We start from the raw sequence: 8,850 nt of genomic DNA, 5'->3' as shown, positions 1-8,850 counted from the left end.
CTCCACGCTCAAGAGTGGCAATAAAGCATATGAATTGTTTAGCTCCATTATGTTCATAAGTTTCTTCAGAAATCAAAAGATTACTTATGAACGTAATATGTCATGCAAATATTCATTAATATGTAGGTTATTCTTACTGATTGTGACCCATGTACACTCAGAAACATGAAGGAAAATATGAAAATATGGAACTGAATAGCTTATGCATTGAGGAGGAAGATTCTAGAGCGGCTTAAAGAAAGCAAGAATATGGTAGGTTAGTTTCCTTGCATAACTCAAAGAGTATTGTGCACCGATGGTTTCTCTTACATAATTTGGCATTCTGAATGTTGGATCCGATGGCGCTTCAGGAGCATTAGATAAATGCATTATTGTATTATATCTAACTTGGTGATAATGCATTGTGCAATGTAGGTAGAGTGCAAATATCTTTTTTTGGGAAGAAGTGTTTGAAAGTGATTTATGCCAAACATAGTGTGAGTATAGAACTTTGCTTTTTCACTTTGTCTACGGTTGTACACAAAATCATAATTATGGGAACTGGGAACCATGCTATTCATCTAGAATTGGAGCCACTGGTAAATGGTAGTCTTTATCTGATTAAGATACTCGATAATATTGCCAAAAAAATTCCTAAAATACATGGACGTGAAATAGATCCTCTACAATAGTATGTACGTACTTGACTATATCTTGGCAGCTTGCTAAGAAAACATGCTTTATGTGCAGCCATATCTATTTGCTTAATTTGGCCTTCTCCCGCTTGGTTCGCAGTTTTTTCTAGCTCTATTTGTTTCATCCTGTCCTGATTTGGTGTGCTGACATTTTGGGTGTCATGGGCAGTCAACAGGTCACTATTTTCATTCGCTTTTCCGCTATGGTCACATTCAGTTTGGTCCCTGTCAACAGATGTGCTTTTGTTTTTCCAATAAAAAACAAGTGTACTTTTGTTGATACTCGATGCCATCTGCTCGCCATCTTTGCGTAGGCTGGCACTAAACTTCTCATAGATTTCACAGCGCTTTAATGCAACCTCTTTTCTGATATCTCTACTACTATGAAGAAGGTAAGAGGTAGTCAACCCCCCTCCCAGTACTTTGGCAGAATTGTTCATGTTACCATTCTGAATCCCAGTACTTTGGCAGAATTGTTCATGTTACCATTCTGAAAACTAAAATGTGTATGCGTGTTTTGGATCCGGATCCTGGAATGGGAAGATGAGTCGGTCCGCGTGGGCCGTGTCGCCGAACTTGGTGACGCGGCGGACGAAGAGCACCAGGAGGCCCGAGAGGAGGTGACTATCATCGAATAGGCCATAGTTCCGTAGAGCTACCGCTTAAAAAAATTTCTGTGAAATTTTATACTCCCTGATCCACGTCCTGCATTTCAAAGAAATTCACAATTCTGGTGAAATCCCTACGTTTCAAAGACTGCTGAAACTAAAATCAGGAGTGTGCCAACTGCACGTGTCATGTGAATTTCTCAATGTTTCAGTCAGTGATATGCTTATTGGTTGGGTTCGTATCATTTTCAGAAAATGACTGACATATTTACTTTGCAATCATAGATTTTGTGATGCTCCTTTTTGGACGCTTTGCGCTCGTGTAGCTGCTAAGGCACAAGAAAAGAGGTTGGAGTTGTTGTACATTCAGTGTAATCCTAAAAATTGGAAACCTCATTTTTTCACTTAAGTTGTTTCCCATGTTGATGTAGTAATTCTACTCTCTTGTTTCGGATCTGAATATTTGTTTTTTTTTTCAGATTTGTCTGGTTGTTGTCTCATTGTAATGTATATCCGTTGTTTTTACATGTTTCTTGGGCAGCAAACGGAGAGGAATTGCGAATTGGCAGGTGCTGCCTCCACCTGGTAACGGTGGGCTGAAATACTATGGTTGTGAGCAGTAAATTCGACCAAATCATCTGCTCCTCAAAAGCCATCTGCGCCTCGACCGGACGGTGACATAGGTGATCCACAGGTATGTGTCGGTGTCATTATACTAGAGACGGCAATGAAATGTCAATTTCGATGTGATTAGGGAGTGTAGAGAATGAAACATGAATGTCTCATTCTATCTATGAATCACCCCTGCACTTTGAATCACTTATGTCATTATTAGCAATCACATAATATTTTTCTTTTGTTTTAGATTTATAGAAACAAGTGACTACATAGCTGCACAGTCTCTCGTCGCTTCCTCAAAATAAAAATTTGTGAGTGGTGCTACACTATTCTGCATTTTAATTGTTGAATATTCACCTTCCGCTGGCAAAAATAGAGTGTAACCATAGATTTGATGAAAAATAGGGGAGCAATTTACTACACCCAATGGTGGTCTGCAATCTATTAATTTGCTCTTTTGAATTTAGTTCATTTAATTCTCTGAATCAAACCAAAACAAGGGCTAGGAGCTGTAGTCCAGGTTCTTGGTTCGTGATTGATTAACATAAAATCAATGTTGAAGACAAGGTGACCCAAAAGCGTACAACCTTGTTTTGTTCCTGGGATTTGGGGGATTTAGAAGTTTGTCTTTTAATAATAAAATGTGAGTCATTTTCTATGTGCACAAGCTCTGATGAGTTTAAATGTTTTCTATGGATTGCCACCAGGAGGTCCTCAAGAGCATCAACCTCGACTACTATGCTTGCTGGCCACTGAAAACCCCGGCACCTAGCCGAGCCTGTCGGAGTTGGAGGTTTCTCGAATCCTGAAGCCACAGCCTGCGATAGTAGATCACCTGCAATTTCGACTGTACGTCTTTCCCCCATCCCTTGGCTGCATTTCGATTTGGATCCGCTGATGGTGTGTCCCTGCTGCTTACCCTTTCGTGCATTTTTGTGATGTGATTTGGATCCTCTGATGGGCGCATAACTACTGCTTACCCTTTCGGTGCTCCTGTGCGAGCAATGCTTATCCCAAGTGAATCGCTGCATTTATGTACTACAGAAGATGATACAAGCAAATCATTAGTGAACACTAGCAAAGGAAGAAATAGATTCTGGAGGAACATTAGCCTTGGTTTCAAGATACCCAAGGAAGCCATTAAAGGTCAGTATCTCTTTTCTTGTCTAGCCAAGTAGTTGGTGTTTCTGTTAGCTTGTTAGTCCATATGAAGCTATGAAGACCCCACAACACACATATAGTACAGGACTGTTTTGAAATGATAATATTACTAACTTAGTTGTGCAGCTGATCAGTGAGCTCTAAGCTCTCATCTTGCTCTTGTTTCCTCTCTGTGGTGACAAAAGTCTTGTCTGGTATTTGATTCATACGATGCTGCATTGTGTGATGGTTGCTTGATTTTTGCACTAGGGAGTTTTGGTGCTCTGTAGGGGTTGGTACTTATTACAGTGTTGTGCCTTTTCTCAAAACTGATTTGTACCATGTGAGTTCGTTTTCCATTCTATACAGTTGATGATTTCCCTTGAGAACCTTGTTATCTTCTCATCATGATTAGGCGATCTGATCCCTATTTCGTTCTTGTGGTCCTTGTTTCATCACGTGCAATGATTTTTTTTCATGTAGGTATAAGCAATTTTCTGCATGATCTAGGTAAAAATTGAGTTTGTCCATTTTGGCTCAGAACAACGCGCCAACTTGCAGATGTTCTTAGGCTCAAAGATATATTATGCATTAATGTATTGCAGATAAAGGCCAATTTGATGCATGATCTAGGTAAAAATTAAGTCTGTCCATTTTTTGCTCACAACAACATGCCAACTTCTAGATTTTCTTAGTCCCAAAGATTTATTATGTATAAAGTGTATTGTAGTTGTTGATCAAGTGATTGTTTTATGTCTGTTTTATATGCAAAAAAAGTATAATCAAGTTATGTGTTTAAAAATGAAAACAAATACTTTCGGCTCTATATTTTGTGATTACACAGGTTTGTAGAAAGTCACTTGGAAAAAGTGATCAAACTATATTGTTTATTTATTTCTGTATTTTCATGTCTAAATGTATTATCTTTCAGGAGATATACTTGGAGCATCAGAATTATAAGTGCATCTACAAGAGCAATTACAACAATTCTCCATCAGGTTGTTCAACAATGAGCAATACAGCCTCCCACCTTGGTCGATTAGCATCCTTTCTCACCTTGGTCGATTAGCATCCTTTCTGACTGAAATAATGTTATTTTTAATGGTGCCACAATAAGTTTCACTTATGCTTATTTTCAGTATGACACATTCTCCTCTTATTGCATTTGTCCCCTTTTGATGACCTGGTTTACCTGATTATAATTGTTTGTCCCTGGCGCCTTGCAGGTTGGTGTTTAGAAATCTCATATGCAAATGTGGGAAGACGATGCCTCATCAATGACGAGTAGGTTGAATCTCTCCTAGCGGCACCATTGCTCACCACAACTGGTTTGCTTGAGCAACTTAATGTCACTCTCAAGAGGGACCACCCTTCGACTGACACCTTGAAGCACCACATAAGCTTTAGAAAGTTGGAATTGTACGTATACATAAATTACCATGATATTATATGTTCCTGTAATTCTATGTTGATTCTTTAGAAATAATATATACGATATTGTAATGTTTGTTCGACATCAGTTGATTTTATTTGAGTTGACATATTTATAATAATATTATATATTTATATTGTCACACAGATTTTACATATCATATTGATATTTGTTATTTCATATCTATGTTTTACACTATTTTTTAACTTCTGTGGCAAGTATGAATAATTGAAAGATTAATATATGCCTGACTGGATGCCGTTGCAACGCACGGGCACCTACCTAGTATATTAGAGACGAACTGAGTTGCAATCATGAGCCACTAAATGGGCAAGACGACACGGTGCTCAGTGCTCTCTTGAGCAACACCGTCGAAGAAGGTGTTTAGTTCTTGAGTTTTACATTTACTCGTAAAAAAAGTCTCTTGCACGTTTGTTTTATCCTCAATTCTATTTTGCGCGTTATATGGGTATGTATGCTTGGAACCATGAGCTAAGCAGCAGACCTAGCCCCAAATGTGCAATCTCTTTTCTATAAAATACGTACAGCAACGCACGTTCATATATTTAGGGCTTGTTTGGATCCTAAGAGCTAAAAGTGACTAATGTTTAATCATATATAAGCTAAAAATCTAAACCGAAAGAGTTAAAAGTAGCTAAAATGGTTAAAAGGAAAGTATCTAAACTGGAAGAGAAAAAGAATAATACCTGAATTGGTTGCATGGTCCAAGCAGGTCAGGTTCAATCAAACAGGCCCATATATATATATATATATATATATATATATATATATATATATATATATATATATATATATATATATATATATATATATATATATATATATATATATTCGGCGGCACTAAAATACACCTGGGTGCATTCTCTATATTGAATGCACTCACCTGCAATAACATCCCCGAACACGCCTCGGCCCTCCTGTATGCGCACCTCCCTGCCTCCCGCCGCCGCGCGCCTCCCTGCCCCCCGCCGCCGCGCGCCTCTCTGTCCCCGCGCCACCCTCTCCCCCACCGCCGCCGAGCGCCACCCTCTCCCCCACCGCCGTCGAGCGCCTCCCTGTCCCCGTGCCGCCGTGTGCCTCCCTGTCCCCGCGCCGCCGCGCGCCTCTCTGTCAGCGCGCCTCCCTGTCCCCTGCATTAGGTGTGATTGCAACTGCTGTATAATTCTACCCAAATATCTGTTAAAAAATGTAAACAAAATGATTGCAACTGCTGGTGTGTTGTAATTGCAACTGCTGGTGTAGTGTGGATGCAACTGCTGAGTTGCACTGATGTGATTGCAAGTACTGAATAACTCTGGGAAATTTTGTTAAAAAATATGATTGCAACTGCTGGTCTGGTGTAATTGCAACTGCTGGTCTGGTGTGATTGCAACTTCTATATAACTATGTCCAAAAATTTGTTAAACAAACAATGATTGCAACTGCTGTCTAGTGTAATTGCAACTGCTGGTCTGGTGTGATTGCAACTTCTTTATAACTATGTCCAAAAATCTGTTAAACAAACAATGATTGCAACTGCTGTCTGGTGTAATTGCAATTGCTGGTCTGGTGTGATTGCAACTTCTATATAACTATGTCCAAAAAACTGTTAAACAAATAATGATTGCAACTGATGTCTGGTGTGATTGCAACTGCTTTCTGGTGTAATTGCAACTGCTGGTCTGGTGTGATTGCAACTTCTATATAATTATGTACAAAAATCTGTTAAACAAAACAATGATTGCAACTGTGGTCTGGTGTAATTGCAACTGCTGGTCTGGTGTGATTGCAACTGCTGGTCTGGTGTGATTGCAACTTATGTGAAGAGGTTGAGCCGTTCGTGGAGAAAGAGGGGCGTGAGCGGGAAAGTGAAAAGGTTCTGTCGGGAGCGTGCGGGAGCGACGAAGACGTGCGGGAGGGACGAAGACGGTCTGAGTGGGACGGTTGGCTCGGACCTGACGCGTAGGTTCGGCCTGGGTGCATTCTCTATATTGAATGCACCCAGGTGTAATATATAAATACAGTATATATATATATATATATATATATATATATATATATATATATATATATATATATATATATATATATATATATATATATATATGCTTCAAACCCTATGCCATTCCGTAGTTACTTGAAGGCTAGATAATACGGTGGCATTTGGCATGTACTGATGTACAGACACCTTATCATGAAAGCCCGTTTCCAAAAAGAAGCAAAGCTAGCAAAGCAATTTCATAAGAAATTTAGGGTCTATTGGATTCTCAAACTAACTATAATGTAACTTGTTAGGTTAGTTGTGCAAAGTAAAGAACTAGTCTTAGCTAGAAAAAAGTTAGACAAACCATGTTAAATTAGACGGCAAACCAAACGTACCCTTACACCCAGCATTTGCTCTAGTTTTCTAGGCATTCTCTGAAAATCTGTACCTACTACCAAAGAAACAGATATAGCTGAGAACTTCGCAGATGGGTCAGAATATATGTTACTTTCAATAAGCACCAGCTGTGTTCCTCAGGTGATGACAGCTGTGTTACCCATCGAGTAAGCAAGACTGAACGGGTCCAACATCATGCATGCTGTACTCTTATACTCACAAGCAGTGATGCCCAAGTTAGACTGTTAGAGATAGAACTGAAAGTGCACTTAGTGGCTAGGTCGATTTCAATCCTGCCAAACTCATTATGTCACATAGCAAACATGATGTTGTTGATGATCAGAAACTAACCAACCATTCCTTACTTGGTAGTATCATCGCAATCCTTGCTACCTACCTTTTCGCCACACCTAAAGCATTCAGTGACTAATAACAAAGATCAATTTTTTTCCCAAACAGTCGGCAAGAGATATATACCAAATTATATTAGGAGAGAAAATACAAAGTTGTTACTCCCTCCGTTTTCAGAAATTTGTCGCTCATTAGTTTATTTTTAAACTAAAATACAATAAATAAATAAAAACTGTGGGAGTACAAAGATATATGACGACTAGAGATGGCCAAACGGGCCGTTCGGCCCGTTTTGGGCCCGGCCCGCTAGGCACGGTTACAAAATCGGGTCGGGTCGACTAAGCACGCGGGCTCAATTTCCTGTCCGAGCCTGACCCAAATCAGGCCTAAAACGGGCCGGGCTGGCCCGTTTAGCACGAAAAAAGCGGGCCGAAAAGCGGGCTATGTGGGCCGGTAAGCACGTTTTAGTGTAAAAAAAGCGGGTTTAACGGGCTTAAAGATAAACGGGTCATGTCGGGCTAGCCCACCGTGCCTAGTTTCCTGTCCGAGCTCGGCCCGTTTATTCGTGCTGGGCCGGCCCGGACCCGCATAGAACCGGGTCGTGCCGGGCTCGGAACAGGCCTAAACAGCGAACTTCGTGCCGGACTCACGGACCTCGTGCTTATTGGCTATATATAATGACGACACGGTCCACATCTACCCAAACGACTCTCAAAGACCAACCACACAGAAACAAACTGAAAAGCATGGGAGGTGGTTATCCCAGCCACGGCCCACGGCTTCAGATTTGGCGAGATGAAATTGTTCTGTCATATCTTTTCTCCTCTTGCTAGAAGGTTCTTCGATCCTGTCGATCTGTCCATCCACCATAAGTTCCATCAGAAATAAACTAAACTACGATACCATCAAAAAAATCTCTATATTTTGTCATCTTTCACTCTCTATTTACTTGATAGCTAGTTCGCGTTTGTAAGCGGAGACAAGCTAAACCATAAAGTTTAACAATACCGTGGTATTCAAAACCGTAAAGCGCTTCATGGCATTCTAAAATCAAAACATTTTACAAAACCATCATATTTTCCTAAAACTCCAAGAGAAGGCCTCGGACCTAGACGGGTTTACGGGACTTTTCTACAAGGGAATTTTCTACAAGAAGTGCGGGCAAATAATTAAAGAAAACCTCCTTGCTGCTATTAACTCCTTTCAAAATCTTCACTGCAAGTCTGCAAGCATCTTAACCTTCGTTCTAACAAAGCGAATGTAATGCTCATCCCAAAAAAGGAAGGAGCGGAATGCATATATCGGGGACTACTGCCCAATTAGCCTTATCCACTCTGTTACTAAGATTATAACAAAGACCCTTGCTCTATGACTAGCACCACTCATGGATAAACTAAACTTGCAGTCACCAAGTGCCTTCATTAAAAAACAAAGCATCCATGACAACTTCCTCTAACACTATCAGAATCCGTGGCTTTTGCCGAGTGTTTTTTGTCGGGCACTCGGCAAAGAAGCCTTTACCAACTACCGCACTCGATAAAGTCCTGCTCTCGATAACGAACTCGTTTGCCGAGTGCAAGACTCTCGGCACAGAAAGACACTCGACAAATATATCTTTGTCGAGTGCCAAACACTCGGCGAAGTCGG

The 8,850-nt window shown here is 40.4% G+C and overlaps 1 long non-coding RNA gene across 1 annotated transcript; it reads left to right on the top strand.

Annotated features, from left to right (window-relative positions):
- The first annotated feature begins 2,798 nt into the window (after nucleotides 1-2,798).
- Nucleotides 2,799-4,457, top strand: LOC118476309 (uncharacterized). Its single transcript, XR_004856205.1, has 3 exons — nucleotides 2,799-3,046; nucleotides 3,972-4,038; nucleotides 4,267-4,457. It is a non-coding gene; the product is annotated as an uncharacterized lncRNA (long non-coding RNA).
- Nucleotides 4,458-8,850: the final 4,393 nt, after the last annotated feature.

The sequence above is a fragment of the Zea mays genome, chromosome 2, assembly GCF_902167145.1.
Source record: "Zea mays cultivar B73 chromosome 2, Zm-B73-REFERENCE-NAM-5.0, whole genome shotgun sequence".
NCBI classification, from domain to species: Eukaryota; Viridiplantae; Streptophyta; class Magnoliopsida; order Poales; family Poaceae; genus Zea; species Zea mays.
This window is presented reverse-complemented; position numbering and strand designations above follow the sequence as displayed.